Source organism: Schistocerca cancellata, chromosome 2 (assembly GCF_023864275.1).
Source record: "Schistocerca cancellata isolate TAMUIC-IGC-003103 chromosome 2, iqSchCanc2.1, whole genome shotgun sequence".
Taxonomy (NCBI): Eukaryota; Metazoa; Arthropoda; class Insecta; order Orthoptera; family Acrididae; genus Schistocerca; species Schistocerca cancellata.
The window spans coordinates 533,449,894-533,471,316 of NC_064627.1; positions in this window are offsets into that span (position 1 = coordinate 533,449,894).

The window sequence follows — 21,423 nt, forward strand, 5'->3', positions numbered from 1 at the left end:
GTGCCCTTAAAAGATTATAGCGAACCAGGCAAAGCTTCGAAACTGATAAACACGTATGGGCATTAAATATACATCCTAAGCTCCTTACCCCAACCCCCCCCCCTCATACCCTCCTCCTCCTCTCTCTGTAAATCTTCTCCTCCCTCTCCCCCCTCTCTCTTACCTTTTTTATTGTTATTGTAAACAGAACCTTGACTGGAATTTGAAGACTCTTAAAATGAACGTGTAAATCACTTGTGATCATTGGTATATGGGATCGGTGAAGATAATAGCTTGAAATGGAGTATTTCGGATTAATTGCATTTGTGTATTGTTAGAATTACAAAATTTCTGAAATTCAGATTCCGTAGTAGTATTCTAATAATAAGCAGACAAGCCATAAATTCGACTTTCCCGTTTTACGCAAAATCGATTGAGGAGAGGAAAATTAAACGGTGTGTTGTTGTGTGTATAATTTTTGTTCGAAATTACATGTAAGGAGAATGAATATGTACGGGGGAAACAATTTGGCTTATGGTTTACGTGCTATGCTATCTTAGCTGAAACTGACTGTGAGAAAGAATATAGCTCTACGTTGACACGCCACAACACGGAATTTTACTTCTCGCAATAAGTTTTAATAGAAAACCTGAACACTACTTTTTAAAAACATATATAATATATGTTTGTCTGAATGTTCATTGGTGTTGCGACGTGGGACACACCTTCAGGGATACTCCAACTCAATAAAAACCAGGCAATAATTACCAATCAAACACAAACCCTGGCTTCTAAATTCCAACAGATTTCATTTAACAATTGCATGACAACAGCTAACTGTTTTACCCAAAATAATATACATAATTGCCCTAGAACTTAAAACATTACTAAACAGACAAAATGTCTACGGGCGTCAAAGCCGACCCTCCCCCTTCCCCAAACAACAAATAATTTAGAAACCCTCTTTATATAAATTTTAAGAACCATATAAACAATAAACGGTTTACTGAGAAAACTCCCACAGAGGCAGGGCACCTTTTAAAACATAACAGCAGAATCAACTCACAATTCCTCTTTCTGAATAATGTATTAAAATCCTAGTACAATGAAAGGCCTCTTTCAGGTATTACAAAACTTCAGTGATTAGTAATGACACATCAGAGGTGCGCGGAAACTAGAACTCAAATCTACCCTGAATGAAAGCAGAAATAACGACGAAGAAGGAAAGACTGGTGCCTCGGCGTCACCAGGAAATAATATTAAAATATTCAACTTAAATTTCCGAAGAACTGGAGTTCACTGATAAACACAGCGACCGCGCTATCGGTTACAATTCAAACTGGCCGCCACGAAGACGTCGCCCCCTGTTAAAAGTCCGGCTACAACGGATGATCCGCACCGCAGATTGTCCGCAGCTCGTGGTCGTGCGGTAGCGTTCTCGCTTCCCACGCCCGGGTTCCCGGATTCGATTCCCGGCGGGGTCAGGGATTTTCTCTGCCTCGTAATGACTGGGTGTTGTGTAATGTCCTTAGGTTAGTTAGGTTTAAGTAGTTCTAAGTTCTAGGGGACTGATGACCACAGATGTTAAGTCCCATAGTGCTCAGAGCGGCACCTCAGATTATACCACTGAAAAAACAAAATCAAACCATACAGCAACTGGGCAGTATCCAGAGTAACACAATTATTAAAACATTAGAAAAATTTCAAAAGAGAAAGACGGCCACAAGGGGTCCACAAGCCATTCACATTCAGCACACTTGCTACTAACATAAAATAGTGATGATGTACACACATTACTTCCACGAAAATTTTTCTAAAACTCGTCCCTACTCGCCTATGTAAATTAATAATTAAAATTTTCACAATATATTCACGTTGCAAATAGTGGAGTTTATAGTTATGCCACTGATTCTGCCCTTGCTCTATTTGCAACTTCTGCCTAGAGAAAATAAACAGTACTTATGAAGGGAATTCAGATGGCTATTATTTAACAACTCGACATAACAGACACACCATACTTTCTCTGACGTATCAGAACTTAGTCAGGAAAAGGAGTAGCTAACTGAAACAATACAAATCTATGATTATCTTCTGAAGGTAACTGTATCACAATAATAATAAACTTTTCACATTCTCTCATGTCGTTTAGCAGCACAGACGAAACCATCGCCCTCTCACTAGACGCCGTACACACTCCTGACCACACACACGTCTCCATCCGCTGCCCCACTGCCCACGTGACAGAAAGAGGCAGAGCATGCGCAAAGAGTGACCGCCGACAACCAAACAGCACACTTGAGCGCCAACCAACCGATTAAAAACAGCCCTCTCATAACAGTGTCGTGCACTTAAATAGCCGAAAAGCGACCAAAGACGAAAGCCGCGGCCACGTGATACAGAGTCGACCGCAGAGATCTTAACTGAATACAGAGAAGCGACTGGCACAAACAGCACCACGTATCAGGTGCATGACATAAAAATTTGAAGTAAATAGTTGGAGAACTTCTCGATATTTTTGCCAATAACATTTGCTCATTACATAGCATACACATATGAATATATTAAAATCTATAACCTATATTCATCCAAATTTTCCTTAGAATATCATGTAAGAATTCGAGGCCCTTTAGTCAAGACCTTATGAAGATCTTTGGTAACGTTTCCCCTTTGAGTGACAAAATATATGTAGCTTATGACATTCCAAAAATTTTTATTAGAACATCGTTAAAAATTTCAAATAAGTTGGTCAAAATTTTTCACGATTTTTCCGTTAAACAACGACTTGTCTTTAAAAATTAGTATAGGTAAAACAATGTCACATCAAACTTTTTTTTCAAACGTACTCGGACTTTAAACTAAAGCAAAATATACATTACTGGCCATTAAAATTGCTACACCAAGAACAAAACGCAGATGGTAATCGGGTATTCATTGGACAAATATATTATACTCGTACTATAACTGGCATGTGATTACATTTTCAAGCAATTTCTCAGGAGAAATCAGTACCCAGAACAACCACCTCTGGCCGTAATAACGGCCTTGTTACGCCTGGGCATTGAGTCAAACAAAGCTTGGATGGCGTGTACAGTTGCATCTGCCCATGCAGCTTCAACACGATACCACATTTCATCAAGAGTAGTGACTGGCGTATTGTGACGAGCCAGTTGCTCGGCCACCGTTGACCAGACGTTCTCAATTGGTGAGAGATCTGGAGAATGTGCTGGGCAGGGCAGCAGTCGAACATTTTCTGTATCCAAAAAGGCCCGTACAGGACCTGTAACATCCGGCCTTGCATTATCCTGCTGAAATGTAGGGTTTCGCAGGGATCGAATGAAGGGTAGAGCCACGGGTCGTAACGCATCTGAAATGTAACATACACTGTTCAAAGTGCCGTCAATGCGAATACAAGAGGTGACCGAGACATGTGATCAGTGGCACCCCATACCATCACGCGGGGTGATACGCCAGTATGGCGATGACGAATACACTCTTCCAATGGGCGTTCACCGCGATGTCACCAAACACGGATGCGACCATCATGATGCTGCAAACAGAACCTGGATTCATCCGAATAAATGACGTTTTGCCATTCGTGCACCCAGGTTCATTACTGAGTACACCATCGCAGGCGCTCCTGTCAGTGATGCAGCGTCAAGGGTAACCGCAGCCATGGTCTCAGAGATGATAGTCCATGCTGCCGCAAACGTCGTCGAACTGTTCGTGCAGATGGTTGTTGTCTTGCAAACGTCCCCATCTGTTGACTCAGGGATCGAGACGTGGCTGTACGATCTGTTACAGCCATGCGGATAAGATGCCTGTCATCTCGACTGCTACTGATACGAGGCCGTTGGGATCCAGCACTGCGTTCCGTATTACCCTCCTGAACCCACCGATTCCATAATCTGCTAACAGTTATTGGATCTCGACCAACGCGAGCAGCAATGTCGCGATACGATAAACCGCAATCGCTACAGGCTACAATCTGACCTTTATCAAAGTCGGAAACGTGATGGTACGCATTTCTCCTCCTTACACGAGGCATCACAACAACGTTTCACCAGGCAAAGCCGGTCAACTACTGTTTTGTATGAGAAATCGGTTGGAAACTTTCCTCATGTCAGCACGTTGTAGGTGTCGCCACCGGTGCCAACCTTGTGTGAATGCTCTGAAAAGCTAATCATTTGCACATGACAGCATCTTCTTCCTGTCGGTTAAATTTTGCGTCTGTAGCACGTCATCTTCTTGGTGTAGCAATTTTAATGGCCAGTAGTGTACTTTACTGCTTTAAAAGAAAAGGTCCAACCACAAGTTTGTGAGGATCTCTACTCAAAAGACACCATAATCTGTCATCCGAAATGCTCCATCAGTACCGACTAATACACATAGCGCCTACTCAAATACTATCTACCAACTAAGGACAACCACAACCAATCTTAAAAATACTTTTGCCACATGTTATGGATCAGCAAACGATCTGTCCATGCAACAGTCAACCTGACATGAAGTACATTCCTAGTCTCACAGCTAATCCCTACATCATTGTATCTGGATACTCACGTCCACATGACACTCCTGTCTCATCACTACCCTTTGCGGATTTCGATTCGTAATTCGTTTCAGCAAAGATACATTCCATTTCCAAATAATTTCTTTAGTTTCTTCAAATGTTGGAAAGATTATACTACGACTTTCTGGCCCACTTACGCTAAGGACAGCACACATCCGTGTACGAGTGAGGACTCGAATCTCCTACGGGGGGAGCCGCGAGAACTGTGAAAAGGTGTCCAAGACCGCGCGGCTGCCCATTCTTCCACGTAACTTCTATTTGTAACAACGGGTTCGACGTGAAGTGAAGTGACTTCTTCTTACTCATTAATACCACTAGTCGTGTTGTTTGATTCATTACTTACTTTTGTCCTGTTTATGTCAATTAGTTCACTATCGCCAACGCTCGCATTGACTGTTCCGTGGGAAAGGCCAACAGTTCCTCTACCAAATCACCGTGAACCCTATCATTAAGTTTTCTCCGTGACTATTAGCCAGATGGGGTCAGCCGATCAGTTCCAGTCATTCCACTAGGACTGAGGTAGACGGATCGTGTTGTCTGTAGTTCAACCGTGTCTAGACGGTCAATATCGCGATTCGATCGCGTTCGCATTGTTACTTTGTTCCAGGAAGTCCTCTCAACAAGGGAAGTGTCGTGGCGTCTAGGAGTGAACCAAAGCGATGTTGTTCGGTCATGGAGGAGATGCAGAGAGACAGGAACTGTCGATAAGATGCCTCGCTCAGGCCGCCCAAGGGTCACTACTGCAATGGATGACCGCTACCTAGGGTTTATGGATTGGAAGAACCCTGACAGCAACGCCACCATGTTGGATAATGCTTTTCGTGCAGCCACAGGACGTCGTGCTACGATTCAAACTGCGTGGAATAGGCTGCGCGATTCGCAACTTCACTTCCGACATCCATGGCGAAGTCCATATTTTCAACCACGACACCATGCAACGCGATACGAATGGGCTTAACTATATGCCGAATGGACCGCTCAGGAGTCAGCCCACACAAATTGTGCTCATCACGTGCTTCATGAGACGCCTGGTGTCGAAGGAAAGCGTCGGTTTGCTTCCCGTTATAAACAAAACATTTTTTAAAGCGGAATTTTTCGTGCCCATTGGACAGAATGGTCCCAAATTAGTTTAGTACGACATTTGCTTTAGCGATATGTATCAACAGGAGGAGTATGACACGAAGAATAACCAGTATTCCAGCAGGGACATCGCTCTCCTGCCCCGCGCTAACTCCTAACGCCATGCAAAAAATGGTTCAAATGGCTAAAAGCACTATGCGACTTAACTTCTGAGGTCGTCAGTCGCCTAGAACATAGAACTAATTAAACCTAACTAACCTAAGGACATCACACACATCCATTCCCGAGGCAGGATTCGAACCTGAACCATAGCGGTCGCTCGGCTCCAGACTGTAGCGCCTAGAACCGCACGGCCACTCCGGGCGGCTAACGCCATGCAGTAGCGTTGCTCAATCGCTACTAGAGTAGTCGTTATTCGTCGTGTTTCACTGTTCCTGTTAACACATATCGATAAAATAAATATCGCACTACACTAATTTTGGGGCCCCTTTAACGAGTGGGCACATAAAATTTCCCTTAAAAACCATTTTGTTTGTAACGGGAAAGAAACCGACGCTTTTGTCAACACAGTCTGTCGAATGAAACACGTGATGACTGGTGACTGGTCGTAATCGAGCTACACAATGCAAAAACTAAACTGCTGTTATTTGCCGAAGTACCCAATAAACTTCGTCTAACGACTCTTAGGAGGGACACCCAGCAGGGATTTTATGATTTTTGCTATACCCATTGCCACTCTCTTGTCGATTAAGGTTTAAATTATGTCCTTCTTTCTAATTCTATCAAAAGATTTCGGTAAGTCAACAAAACACAAGTAGGGAGGATTATTAAACTATATGAACATCCACACAGATTTTCTTAGAGAGAAGATAGCATCTACTGTGCTGCTGTTTTTCTGAATCCATGCTGTTCTGGTTTTTCAAAGTCATACTGTATTCTGTCTCTAATACTTATGTTTACAGTTTTAAAGTGGTATGGAGCACAGCAGCTTCCCGGTACTTATCTAATACTTGTTTATTTTCTTTTTTATGTACTGGAATTGTTCTATTATTTTCCTATCTCTTCGTATCCCAACTTTTATCATAATACCGTTAAATAAATCACTAAGCTTTAATGTAATCCTTACCCCATTTTCTGGTCCTGGAGATTTTCTTTTTTAAGTTATTTTATTGCGGTGCATATTCCGTCCATTGAGAAATCTATTTGGTTATAATTTTTTGTGCTTAGGTGTCTTATACCGTAATTTAAAATAATTTTTCATTGAATTTTGATTTCATTCTGTATGTGAATGTGTTCATTAATATCCTTATTTCCCTTTTGGACCATACGCCATAGCTTCGATCGTGTTTTGTGAAGGGCTCTTTCGATACCTTTAGAACATCACTCCCAACAATCATCTTTTGTTTTTCGAATACCCGGATTCGCCTTGACACGAATGATCTTGTACCTGTATCGTCTTTTTGAATCTGATTCGCTTTATATTTTAGGATTTCTCCTTCTAAATAGTTAACTGTTTAACATCTTGGTTAAACCACTTTGTTCTTTATGTGGTACTGCCTCCTGTCGGATTTTCTCTCACTGTGCCAAAAGCTTCTCGTGCTACCTCTTGTCTTTTCGACCTAAGAGTAGTTCATCTGGCTTCCATATCTTGTGCGTCTAGACATGGGTTATTAAAGGCTTTCTCCTTTAATTTGTTTCATATACCATCTTAATACTCTGATCCTCTATGACTTTATGAAGAAAAGCGGGGGGCGTAAAACTGGAAAAAGATAGGATGGTAGGGAATGAAATGCAGCTGAGACCAAAGTGATTTGAACCAGTAGACATGAAGATTTTTTAAGGACAGATCATGGAACAAACAAAATCACTTGCTTCCTAGCTTCTATATTATCTGTGTGTATGAGCACATTTGAAAAGGTAAAAAGTTTACTGAAAAAAAAGCTTTCTCGTAGCATTAACAAAGAGATTCCCTAAAATATTTTATCTGTACTGTAACATTATACGGAACTGAAAAAGGAACACTAAAAAGAAAAATCAATAAATGAAAAAACTAGGATAATTTTGAAACGTGGTAGTACAAAAATTTTCATATTGATATTTTATCAGAGAATGAGGCATGCAGAAATGCTTCAGAGAATAAAAGAAGAAATAGCACCAGTGGATGTCTTAGCCGTGACACATAATGCGGAGGAATTGCCCAGGAAAATATTGCGGTGAATAGAGCAGAAAGAAGAAGAACCCCTAGATGGTGGATGTCATAAACAAAACCGACAGATGTCATATGACAGACATACCGAACAACGAGAAGAACACGAAGACGATGAACAATAACGAGGGGACGTGCCTATCTATTCAATATAACGTGGTAAGAAGTAATTCTGTGTACTCAGTTAATGTAGCGCAAACCGTTGCAACATTTCTTGAAATTGACAATCTGCTAGTGCAATATGCCATGTGTTTGCCTTTGGGCTGCGACAAGCACGTGAACGGTATGACGTGTTTTGTGTGCTGTTGTAGTTGTCTGTGGAAACAAGTGGAGGGGAGAGGATGAAATGCAGGGCGTACGTACACATCCCTTCTCCTCGAAGAGCACCATGATTCCTGTCAGACATATGAGATGAACACCATCAACAGTATCATATGGCCGGCCGCTGTGACCGAGCGGTTCTAGGGGCTTCAGTCCGGAACCGCGCTGCTGCTACGGTCGCAGGTTCGAATCGTGCCTCGGGCATGGTTGTGTGTGATGTCCTTAGATTAGTTAGGTTTAAGTAGTTCTAAGTCTAGGAGACTGACGACCTCAGATGTTTAGTCCCATAGTGCTTAGAGCCATTTGAAACATTTTGAAGTATCATATGTCGTCACTCTGCGAGAGACGCCGAAGAGGTTTGGGTTTAAACTCAACGCCCAGTCTAGAAGTTAGAAACATATGTGTAGATTTCCTCTCTTATTTTGTAGTCTGAATTGTCGTAGAAAGGTGTGTTTCAGAACTCAAACAGGAAACAAACTAATGTGTATGGCTGCTGGAAATACATCAAGTGTAAGAGAAAGAAAATACGGCTGTGCACGTTATTCTACGCATAAGGTAACTGGACAAAAAAAATTCAAATGGCTCTGAGCACTATGGGACTTAACATCTATGGTCATCAGTCCCCTAGAACTTAGAACTACTTAAACCTAACAAACCTAAGGACAGCACACAACACCCAGCCATCACGAGGCAGAGAAAATCCCTGACCCCGCCGGGAATCGAACCCGGGAACCCCTGCGTGAGAAGCGAGAACGCTACCGCACGACCACGAGATGCGGGCAGGTAGCTGGACAGTCCTCTGATAGTAACAGGAGAATCATTCCAGATGGTATCACCGCTTTTCTGCAAAAAATGAAAGCAGAATTAGCATAAAACCTCTCGTCGAGGACGAGCTCAATAGATAATTAGCAATAAGTCTGATATGCTGAAGAGGATAAGAAAATCGTCTTTGTCCTTCTCTAGGGAAGCCACTAAGAATTAAGCTGAATGGGCGGACGGGATTTTGAACCGTCGTTGTCCTGCATGCAAGTCCAGTGTCTTATCTGCGATCCACGTTGCTCAAATTTTTCCTTAAGTATTCGAAGGTGAGCCGGTGGTTGCCCCCGTATACATTCTTTTTCTTCTTATGGGCTTCGAGTAATGGTGACAGGAACTACACTAGAGACGAAACAAGAGCTCAGATGTCTAATGACTGAAGGCAACAGGAACTACACTAGAGACGAAACAAGAGCTCAGATGTCTAATGACTGAAGGCAAAGTACGTTTCCAGAATTACATGTAGATGTAATAGGGGAATAAATGTATTGTCTAAACGAGAAAGGAACGGGGCTTGAATCGAGTGCCCTCATCACATCATCTCGATCACCTATGAGGAAGGATGGTATGGAGGCTGGTCGATGTACGTTGTCGAACGTTTGTCGCTTTCTTTGGAAACTTGTGCTCTACCAATTGAACTGCGACCTATGCAGATATGTCACAGCAATCAGATCTAGCTCTCTAACCACTTGTGAAACAGCAATCACATCCAACTCTGTAACCACCTTCTGAAACAGAATAATCGCTGCCATTTTCGAAATAAAGTGCAAGTTTTGCTAATGTAGTCCACATGTTTCAATGAAAAATAGATATGCGAAACATAAATTACAGACTAACATTTTTACGTTTTATATGTTCTTATGGCACTTCCATGTGTCCCATTTCTCGTAATACCGGTCCACCGACGGGTACAAACAACTTCGAGCACACACAGTCATCCTGCGTCCTCATATGTTGGCTCTCACGCGACAGTATTGTGATGCCATTTTTCAACAGGACAATGCTCCACACACGTCACTTATCTGAACTGTTTGCGTGATGTTGAGGTACTCCCGTGGCTAGCAAGATTCCCAGATCTGTATCCGACGTCAACTACGACCCAGTGTCAGTGTCCAGGATATCAAGGACCAGTTACAAGAGTTGTGGAGCAACATGTCTCAGGAGAAAATACAACGGCTTTATGAAATTCTCCCCCAATCGAATCAGTGCATACGGTCAGACAAGAGGGAGTGCAAAGTCATACTAACAAGCGGGCCCATACTGTGAAGTTATTTGTAAATTTGGCTAGATTGTGTAATCACTGAAATAACATCACATATCCTCTTAATATGTGAAGTCTCATTTCGTTCCCCCATCCCTTCTGGTTGCTTGACATTTTTGTCACGGAATGATATTTACCAAATGAGTGTCATGAAATAAAACAGACTGTGTCAGACAACACGTGTATTTAACATTGTAATTACTAGATGTAAACTTCTCCTACTCCTTATTGCGGTCACAGTTGCTAATTTGTAATTATAGAAACCATAAAACCTACGAACAAGAGATGTTTGCTGTGGTAAATTGAGTTGTTGATAGTGGGAGCAGACTCATGTTTGAAGGCAAGTAGTGAGGCCTCTGTGGAAAGTAAGACATGGACTGAAAATTTATTTCGCTTACTATCTTACGCTACAGCAGTGCTTCTCAGGTCTTAGAAGGCAACGCCCACTGCGGCCCGCGCTCCACCCGGTCTTCATCGACGGAAACCACTGGTCTGATAGCGGTGCGCACGCTATTTGGACATTAGAAAGCCCGGCGAATCCACGGCAGTTTAAGAATGGATGATTTCTAATGCAATTTATACGAGGATGAAATTGCATTCTGTGTTAGCGACATTAAGCTCTGACGCCACTGTCCACCAAACCAGAAGTTCACATTGGGGGTTGCACAAGCATCTTTAAATAGCAAAAATGTAAACCTACGGTAAACCGGGCGCATAATGAATTGTATGTTTATGATATAAACTGACGCAAAGCTGCGGAAATATTATTAGTTGTGTATGGTGAATAGGATTTATTTTTATATAAGTTTTTTAGGGAACAGAAATGAGTATGCTGTTGTCATATAAAGATAATTAGCTATGTAATACTCATTACCCTGGAGATCGTAACGAATGTCCGAGGTGAAGTATTTAACGTAGTTAATAAGCTGGGGCCCGCCGTTGTGGTGGTTCAAAATGGCTCTGAGCACTATGGGACTCAACTGCTGAGGTCATTAGTCCCCTAGAACTTAGAACTAGTTAAACCTAACTAACCTAAGGACATCACAAACATCCATGCCCGAGGCAGGATTCGAACCTGCGACCGTAGCGGTCTTGCGGTTCCAGGCTGCAGCGCCTTTAACCGCACGGACACTTCGGCCGGCCCCGCCGTTGTGGCCGAGCGGTTCTAGGCGCTTCAGTCTGGAACCGCGCTGCCGCCACGGTCACAGGTTGGAATCCTGCCTCGGGCATGGATGTGTGTGATGTCCTTAGGTTAGTTAGGTTCAAGTAGTTCTAAGTCTAGGGTACTGATGTCCTCCGATGTTAAGTTCCATAGCGCTCAGAGCCATTTGAACCATTTGAATAAGCTGGGCACCAGTATTTTACCACATATTTTCTTTGTATGGTCTACAGTCTGGTTACTTTTCTACCACCGAGTGGTAAAATTATTAAAAAAACGTTGTTTCCCTCTATAGATCTTTCTTTTAGTGAGACATAAAAATTTTCGTCAAATGGTTAAAATTATACGAGCTTTCAGCCAAACGCTCCTTGGCCACTGAAAAGTGGTATATCTGCCAGTGCGGTGTTGGTTCGCTGTGACGTCACTGGTGCCTAAACAATCGCCAAATACCGGCATACATTGACTCGGCGTTCGCTGCGCCTGCTTTAACAGAGCTGTCGCTGGATGCCACACAGTGCTGAGTTGCAGGCCTCTCTCTCTTATATTAAGGATGTTAACGGTGATATTTATTTTAATGGTTTCTTTAATTACACAATCCCAGAGTCCGTTTGTGCGAGCCACGACGGGTGTTTCGTCAAATTTTATCCGGTGCCCGTTTTTTTAAGTATTCTCAGCTAAATCAGATTTCTCGGGGTAGCGGAGTTTTACTACATTAACAGCGAAAACGTAGTAATGGATAAACTTTTTCCTTTCATCATTTTGTGGGGTCGTCAGCAAAAAAAGTTTCGTAGAGATCTGAAATGATGTGTAAACTTCGTAGCAGGTCTCTTAGTGCGCTCATTCTCAAATAATCGATTACGTAAGTATGGGTATTCGCGTGTCATGGGCTACTCTGCTTTCTGACCCCCACTCAAACCTCTTTGATGGGCATATGGTTCTCATTCCCACAGCGACGATTTCCAGACAGTAAGTGATATGTGTACCTAGTTTTGATAAAATCGGCCCAATGATTTAGGAGATGTGGAACACACTCACTCACACACACACACACACACACACACACACACACACACACACACACACACATACATACATACAGGGTGTTTCAAAAATAACCGGTATATTTGAAACGGCAATAAAACCTAAACGAGCAGCGATAGAAATACACCGTTTGTTGCAATATGCTTGGGACAACAGTACATTTTCAGGCGGACAAACTTTCGAAATTACAGTAGTTACGGTTTTCAACAACAGATGGCGCTGCAAGTGATGTGACAGATATAGAAGACAACGCAGTCTGTGGGTGCGCCATTCTGTACGTCGTCTTTCTGCTGTAAGCGTGTGCTGTTCACAACGTGCAAGTGTGCTGTAGACAACATGGTTTATTCCTTAGAACAGAGGATTTTTCTGGTGTTGGAATTCCACCGCCTAGAACACAGTGTTTTTGCAACAAGACGAAGTTTTCAACGGAGGTTTAATGTAACCAAAGGACCGAAAAGCGATACAATAAAGGATCTGTTTGAAAAATTTCAACGGACTGGGAACGTGCTGGAAAGGTAGGGCGACCACGTACGGCAACCACAGAGGGCAACGCGCAGCTAGTGCAGCAGGTGATCCAACAGCGGCCTCGGGTTTCCGTTCGCCGTATTGCAGCTGCGGTCCAAATGACGCCAACGTCCACGTATCGTCTCATGCGCCAGAGTTTACACCTCTATCCATACAAAATTCAAACGTGGCAACCCCTCAGCACCGCTACCATTGCTGCACGAGAGACATTCGCTAACGATATAGTGCACAGGATTGATGATGGCGATATGAATGTGGGCAGCATTTGGTTTACTGACGAAGCTTATTTTTACCTGGACGGCTTCGTCAATAAACAGAACTGGCGCATATGGGGAACTGAAAAGCCCCATGTTGCAGTCCCATCGTCCCTGCATCCTCAAAAAGTACTGGTCTGGGCCGCCATTTCTTCCAAAGGAATCATTGGCCCATTTTTCAGATCCGAAACGATTACTGCATCACGCTATCTGGACATTCTTCGTGAATTTGTGGCGGTACAAACTGCCTTAGACGACACTGCGAACACCTCGTGGTTTATGCAAGATGGTGCCCGGCCACATCGCACGGCCGACGTCTTTAATTTCCTGAATGAATATTTCGATGATCGTGTGATTGCTTTGGGCTATCCGAAACACACAGGAGGCGGCGTGGATTGGCCTCCCTATTCGCCAGACATGAACCCCTGTGACTTCTTTCTGTGGGGACACTTGAAAGACCAGGTGTACCGCCAGAATCCAGAAAAAATTGAACAGCTGAAGCAGTACATCTCATCTGCATGTGAAGCCATTCCGCCAGACACGTTGTCAAAGGTTTCGGGTAATTTCATTCAGAGACTACGCCATATTATTGCTACGCATGGTGGATATGTGGAAAATATCGTACTATAGAGTTTCCCAGACCGCAGCGCCATCTGTTGTTGAAAATTGTAACTACTGTAATTTCGAAAGTTTGTCTGCCTGAAAATGTACTGTTGTCCCAAGCATATTGCAACAAACGGTGTATTTCTATCGCTGCTCGTTTAGTTTTTATTGCCGTTTCAAATATACCGGTCATTTTTGAAACACCCTGTATATATTACATGGAACGTATTTCGTTCTATAATCAAGTAACGTTGAAACTTCTATATTTAAATTTCTGTTTGTATTGCTGAGTGCGTACTCAAATTCTTAAACTGCTGAGTGACTGCTTTAACATTGATAAACTGACTTCACATATTTAATACAAAAGAATGGCCCAGAATTAGAAGAAATCCTGACAATAACCTATACATTTCACAAGTCATTTACCTCACAAAAATCTTCATTACCCGAACTACAGCAATGCCGCAAGCACCAATACTGCCAGCTAAATAAAATATTCTAACTACTGATAAGCATGTGGTTAACAAAGGAAAGATTTTGTTGCACAGCAAAAACAATGTATTTACGTTAACAATGTGACAACCAGTTCAAAACTTATATAAACATCAGTAGGAAATCTCAATGACGGATATTCACTTGCGCTAAAACTGCAAACCTCCAACACTGCTAATTGTTAACCTCTAACCTCCATCACTGCTGACTAGTCACTACCAACCTCCATTACTGCTGGCTGTTCACCTCCAAGTTCCACCACTGCTGGCTATTCACCTCCAACTGCAAGTCCGACCAGCCACAGAGTCTCTTACAGAATGTGCAAAGCACTGTCAGAGTTATTAATGCAGAGCGCTACATAGCGCTGTCAACATACAAACACATAAATAGTCTTCTTACATAGCCCCCCTGCTCCTCTCAAAAAGTTTTACAAAATAGTTTGGGCAGTGGCCAAGACAAATTTGTGAAATTTTTTTTCATATTAACAATATCAAATAGATCAAATGCACACAATTAGTCATATATTGTTGGCCAAAAGCAATAATTGTCCCCATAGCCCCTAAAGACAGTCCTAATCATCCATTAGAGGAGTAGTTATGACAGTTATGTGCACAAAGTCTTAGTAGTAAAATAAACTGCAGACGTAAGTAGTGGAAGTGATTCATAGCAGTTCCTACAAGCTGACACTAATCCGTCTTGTCGCCCATTTATATACAAATCAGATAATTCCCTGTAAACAAAATACTACGTTTCGGTTGAGGATGAACTGTCAGTCCAAGCATCACGAGTTCATCCCGTGTGTATAATGGCTTGCGGAATATATTTGTAGATGTAGTTGCAGAGTAGACGAACAAGTTTCCCATGGTGATATTTTATTAGATAAGCAGCTGCAAAGTGAACCAGTTTCGTAGCCGTGGAAAACATATTTCAGTTTATAATGTTCAAATATTGAATGCGTTGTAGACAGCAACTAATCTGCAGCCACAGTCGGTGAAATGTCGTTAGCTTCATCGTAAACACTTTTAGCGCTATGGCATTTCTATTCTTCAGACGTTATAACCAGTCCCAAATTCATAGAAACTTCAGTAGGTATCCATTTGTTCTGCAACTTCATAACCTTTTTCCAGTAATGGAAGACCTGATACGGGAACATTCTGATATATTTAGCTAGCTGTAGCCACACAAGCAACACAGTCTTTTCACCTTCGGTTTCAGCTTTGCATCATACATATTCTCTCTGGGTCGAGGACATGGAGCTCAGATACTGCGTAATTTCAACAGTGCAAAGTTAGCAGTGCCAAACTACAACGGTAGGAAAAACTTAAGGACGAACATAACTTCCGCGTATGTCATTATCAGAAACAAAGCTCGATGACACTTAAAATATACACAAACGTAACAGCTACACCATTTTGCAGAAGTTAACTGAAAGAAATACGCATTGAGAAGAAGCTGTTTATGTTTTCTTATTGGCAACGTTACGTAGCGCTCTGTATGAAAATCACTGGCTGTGCTGTGTGCAGTCTGTGGCTAGTTTGCATTGTTGTCTGCCATTGTAGTGTTGGGCAGCTGGATGTGAACAGCGCGTAGCGATGCGCAGTGAGAGGTGAGCCGCCAGCAGTGGTGGATGTGTGGAAGGAAATGGCGGAGTTTTGAAATTACATATATTATGACTTTTGATGATATTAAGGTAAATACATTGTTTGTTCTCTATTAAAATCTTTCATTTGCTAACTATCCCTATCAGCAGTTAGTGCCTTCAGTAGTTTGAATCTTTTATTTAGCTGGCAGTAGTTGCGCTCGCCGTATTGCAGTAGTTCGAGTAACGAAGATTTTTGGCGAGGTAAGTGATTTGTGAAACGTATAGGTTAATGTTAGTCAGGGCCATTCTTTTGTAGGGATTTTTGAAAGTCAGATTGCGTTGCGCTAAAAAAATATTGTGTGTCAGTTTAAGGACAGTCATGTAAAATTGTTCTAAGGGGACGTTTCAACAGTTGCACGAAATGCACATTAGCTAGTACCACCAGTTTGAGTAGCGATCTTTACCAGGTCACCTCGTACATCATATTCCCCGTTCATATTAAGACTGTTCCCTGCTCCACCCACTAACACTACCTGATCCTCCTTCGTAAAATTCCGACATAACTTCCCTATGCTGTCAGTCACCTGAGCTAATCCTGTACTAGGCTTCTCAATGCTGATGACCTGCTACTCACTCCACAACGCTTTCTACAACTGCTGGCTTAAACCTCTACCATGCGAACTACCTAGCAGCAGAACCTCCTCCTTTCTGTTAGACTTTGCAACTAACCTAGGACTCCTAACTGCTGAGGACTGCTGCATGTTCCTACATCTACAGCTACAAGAGGCTCCTCCCCACTCAACTCTGACAGCTGGTCACATCTATTGCATATACGCTACGTATAACTGTCTGAATACCTTCTCCTCCTAGCTGCCTTCTTGCCACTGCCTTGACCAACTTCAATCTATCTAGTTTCTCCTTTGCGCGTTGTAACTGCTCCTCTATAAAATTATTTCTACTACAGATTCTGCATTCCCAAGAGAGGATCTCGCTAGAATGCCCACTGGCTTCCCCACTACATTCCCCTCAATGAAAATACTTTGAACAAGTCCAACAATGTAACCCACTACTCACAATGTTACGACAGAGCCCACACTTCTCTCTCATGGTAAAATTTTACAGTTACTGAAAAAACTGGACTTCTACGTTACCTAAGTTCAGTTACACCAGTAGAACTATTTATATAACTAACAACAGCAGTCTGAAGATTCTCTGTCTACTAAGAAAGCAACTACTTTTTAATACTACTACACCACAGATAATACTAATACCAACAAAACTTCACAAAATTATTAGCTAAAGCCAAAAATTCAAGCACCCACTGGAACACTCAACTAAATTAAAACACTGAATGAAAGTTTTACTGATATATTTCACTAGAAACAATAAGAAACGTCAGCTGAAAACTAAAGCACGAAATTTAATAAACGTCTTCAACGCACAGAAAACTATTAAAAAACGCAGCGCGTGAACGTTTCCAAAAGTTTATTAAATCGTTATTTCGTCACAAACATCACGAAACACCGCTGAACACTATTAAATTTAATAACTATATAACAATTCACAAATAACTTTGTCAGTACTTAGCTTTACAACCGTTACAGGTACAACTGCACGCCGCAAAATGTACACACTACTGAGTCGTGAGGCTTGGTCGAACGACGTAAGCACACTCACGAATAACGGACCACTCGAGTCAATAACGCAGGAATAAAAACTGCGATTAATGAAAATCCACTAATATGTTACTTTTACAGCAAATATTAACGTAAATGAACTTTAAAATAAGTAACTGAAGACTAAGACCTCATAAAATATTAACGAGCAGTTTCAACGACAGTCCAGCACAAATAACGTCACACCAAAAAATGTGGCCATATTTTTTTATTGCATTGACTTATAAGATTAAATTTTTTACGCAGCCAGGGGAACGTAGACCGTAGTAAATGACATAAATTTTAACTTTGTACGTCTGACCTATCGTGAGAAAAAGGGTTTTTTAACAGTCGGACAGATAGGCAGCCAGACGGACAACAAAGTAGTCCTATGATGGTTCCGTTTTTATCGATCGATGTATGGAACCCTAAAAATATGACTGAGTGACGTCTAAATTTGTTCGTCCGAAAGGGAAAACGATTTAAATTAAAACATTTGCGTTGATATATACAGAATTACTTTATTGTTTGATAAGACTATATTTTTGCGTTAAAATTTTCTCTGTATCTTTAACAATCACGGCCCTACAACATTCCCCTAGAATGAGCTGATATTACATTCGCAGCTATTTATCCTCATGAAAAACGATGGGCTTTGTTGCATCCGAAAATAAATCCTCACTGCAACCACAAAACTCGATCGCTGTTCATGAGGATCATATTGTATTGAGCAGGGGACAGTGCAGAAACGTATCGAACACCTTCTAGAAGTCAAGGAATAAAAACTACACGGGAATGCAGCCTTTCGCCACTGTGACAGTGACATTGAGTAAGACGCTCCAATTGTCCTAATACGTGATTTATTTTTACACAACATGTTTCGGGACGCCATGAAATCATTATCAGGTTCTTATGAGCCTGTCATTGTAGCTTTGTTCCTTACATATTGCATACATCTGATCACCAAGATATTGATGACGGTCTGAGGACGGGGCTCTACCCGAAATGCGTCAAATAAAGTCATTCGTTTATCAGCTAGGGTTTTCTTACTTAGTGACTAATACAACAATTGTGCCGTAATACTATTGATTTGCAATATGGTCGCATTCTCCCTGCGTGTCTTTATGTCACAAATACATCTTAAGATTAACCTACCGGTATGCAGGGTGAAAATAATAAGCAAAGTAAATGAACCACGCACTTCGGCAATAATTGCGACTTATTCTGCACTGATATCGGGATACAGCTTGTGGCGTCACAATAGATACAAATGTGTATTGTTTAGGGACTGTACCTGACACTTGTCGTGTATGATGCCCTCAGCCAATGGCATACCGGACGCTAGTGCAGGGCGCAACACAATGCAATACAGGTCGCACAATGCCGCAAGTCCAGCTTGATTTGCGATAACGCTTGCCATGGAGATGGCCGATGGGTCTTGGATGTCACCAGTGCTCTGTTGTAGTGACGGTAAAGCTGCGGTCCTATAGTAATGACCATGTGCATGTTTAGTAGGGTTATAAACCAGGAATGGATCTTCCAACTCAATTTGTGTGATGTTCTGTTGCAGGCATGAATCCAGTGACTGTTTGGGGATTTCCATCCATCATACGAATGCACGTTCATAGCAGCAGCATGTAAGGCTACAGGATATTATTCCTATTGAATACAACAGTCACCGTGTCTCTAAGAAACAAACGCAAGTGTCGCACAAGCTTCTAACATTATGCCACCATAGATTAGAATGTTGACGCTGTCGTATCCGTCCTAGGCCACAAAATCTGACATTATCGTAACGTTGTACTGTAGTCGTAAGCCCGTACGCCAATTAAAAGGTAGCTGCATGATGAGGGAGAATACTTCGTGGCATTGCCAGTCTCACACCTAATGTTTCGATCATGGTCATAACAGACAACGATGGGGTAAGCACCGCATTGGGCCACCGGTTTTGCTCCTCATTTTCCCTAGAAACATTCGTATGCTCGCAAAACTAACTTTCAGGTTTCTTGACGTAATACTAGTTGTGTTTGCGATGTACCACTCATAATAATACTACAGTGGCTAAGAACCTCGCCATTTACATCTATAAAGATATTCCGCAAGTCTTACGGTGCGTGGCGGAGGCACCCTCCCCCACTACTAGCCTTTTCATTTCTCGTTCCACTCGCAAACAGAGCTGGGGAAAACGAGTGTCTGTATGGTTCAGTACAAATTCTCATTTCTGTTATCTTATCATCATGGTCCTTAAGCGAAATATATGGTGTCTGAAGCAGAATCGTTCTGCAATCAAATTCAAATTTCCACATTTGCTCCGTAGCGTTCCTCGAATAGAACGCCGCCTTCCCTCCAGGGATTCTCATCTGAGTTTCCGAGGCATCTCCGTAATACTTGTCTGCTGATCAAACCTACCTGCAAAAAACCTAGCAGCCCGCCTCTGAATTGCTTCGAAATCTTTCTTTATCCGACCAGGAGCGGAGCCCATACAATCGAGCAGTAGTGTAGAAAGTGATGCTCTAATGTCCTATACGTGGTATCCTTTACAGATGAACCACGTTTCCCTAAAATTTTGTAAATAATCCGAAGTATACCATTTGCCTTGGCGACTACAATCGTTACATGCTCTTCCCGTTTCGTGTCGCTTTGAAACGTTACCCTCAGATATTTAACAGACGTAACTATGTCAAGCAGCACATCACAAGCGTTGTATTCGAACATTACGAGTTTGTTGTTTTCTTCTCATCTGCATTAACATGCATATTTCTACGTTTAGAGCAGGCTGCCATTTATCAAGCGAACTAGAAATTTTGTCTAAGTCATATTGCATTCTCCTACAGTCACTCAACGAGTACACCTTCCCTTACGACACAGTATCCTCAGTAAAATCCGCTGCCCACCCTGTCCGCCAACTCATTTATGTATATAAAAGTAGCGGGCCTTTCAAAATTCCCTGGGACACTCTTGACGATGCATTTGTCTCTGATGAACACTCGCTATCGAGGAGAATCTTTCACATATCTAGGATCCTATTCTCTGTGTTCATACCTTCGTTGACAGTCTGCAGTGGATCACCATGCCAAATGCTTTCAGGGAATCTGGGAATATGGAATCCGCCTGTTGCCCTACATCCATGGTTCACAGAATATCACATGGGAAAATGGCAAGCTGAGTTTCCACGAGCGATGCTTTCTGAAAGGATCTGACTCATCAACAGAAGGTTTTCCATCTAAAGGAAATTTATTACATTCGAACTGAGAATACGTTCAAGAACCCTGCTGAAAAACGATGTTAAGGGTGTTGGTCTGTAATTTTTCAGGTCCGTACTTTTACCCTATGTATGTACAGGAGTCGTCTGCTCATTACCCCGATCGCTTGGGACACAGATGCGCGAGAGAGTTGCGACAAATGCACGGAAAGTAAGGGACCAAAGTTGTAGAATACTCTTTGTAAAACCAAGTTGGGATTGCACACAGACTTGGCGATCTACGTATTTCCTTTCAATACTTTCAGTAGTTACCTTGCGCCAGAGATGCTTATTACTGTGAATTCCATGCGCGAGTCTGTGCGCCGGTAGAACATCGGTATGATCGTATCACTCTCCTTCGTGAACAATTTCTTATATGCGAAATTTAAAACTTTTTCTTCCGTTTTGCTATATTCAGCTGCCACACCAAAGTGTTCAGTGACTGGATAGAAGCCTTAGACCTGCTTAACGATTTCACCTAGGACCAAAACTTCCTCGAGTTTTGGGCAACATTATTTGCTACGGCACGATGGTGCTAGTTTTGCCTGCTCCACTCATCGATCTTCTTACAGGCGCAACTTACATGAAAATGAATGTTAAATGTTCTACGAGCACCCCGAATCTCACGTTACCGACAG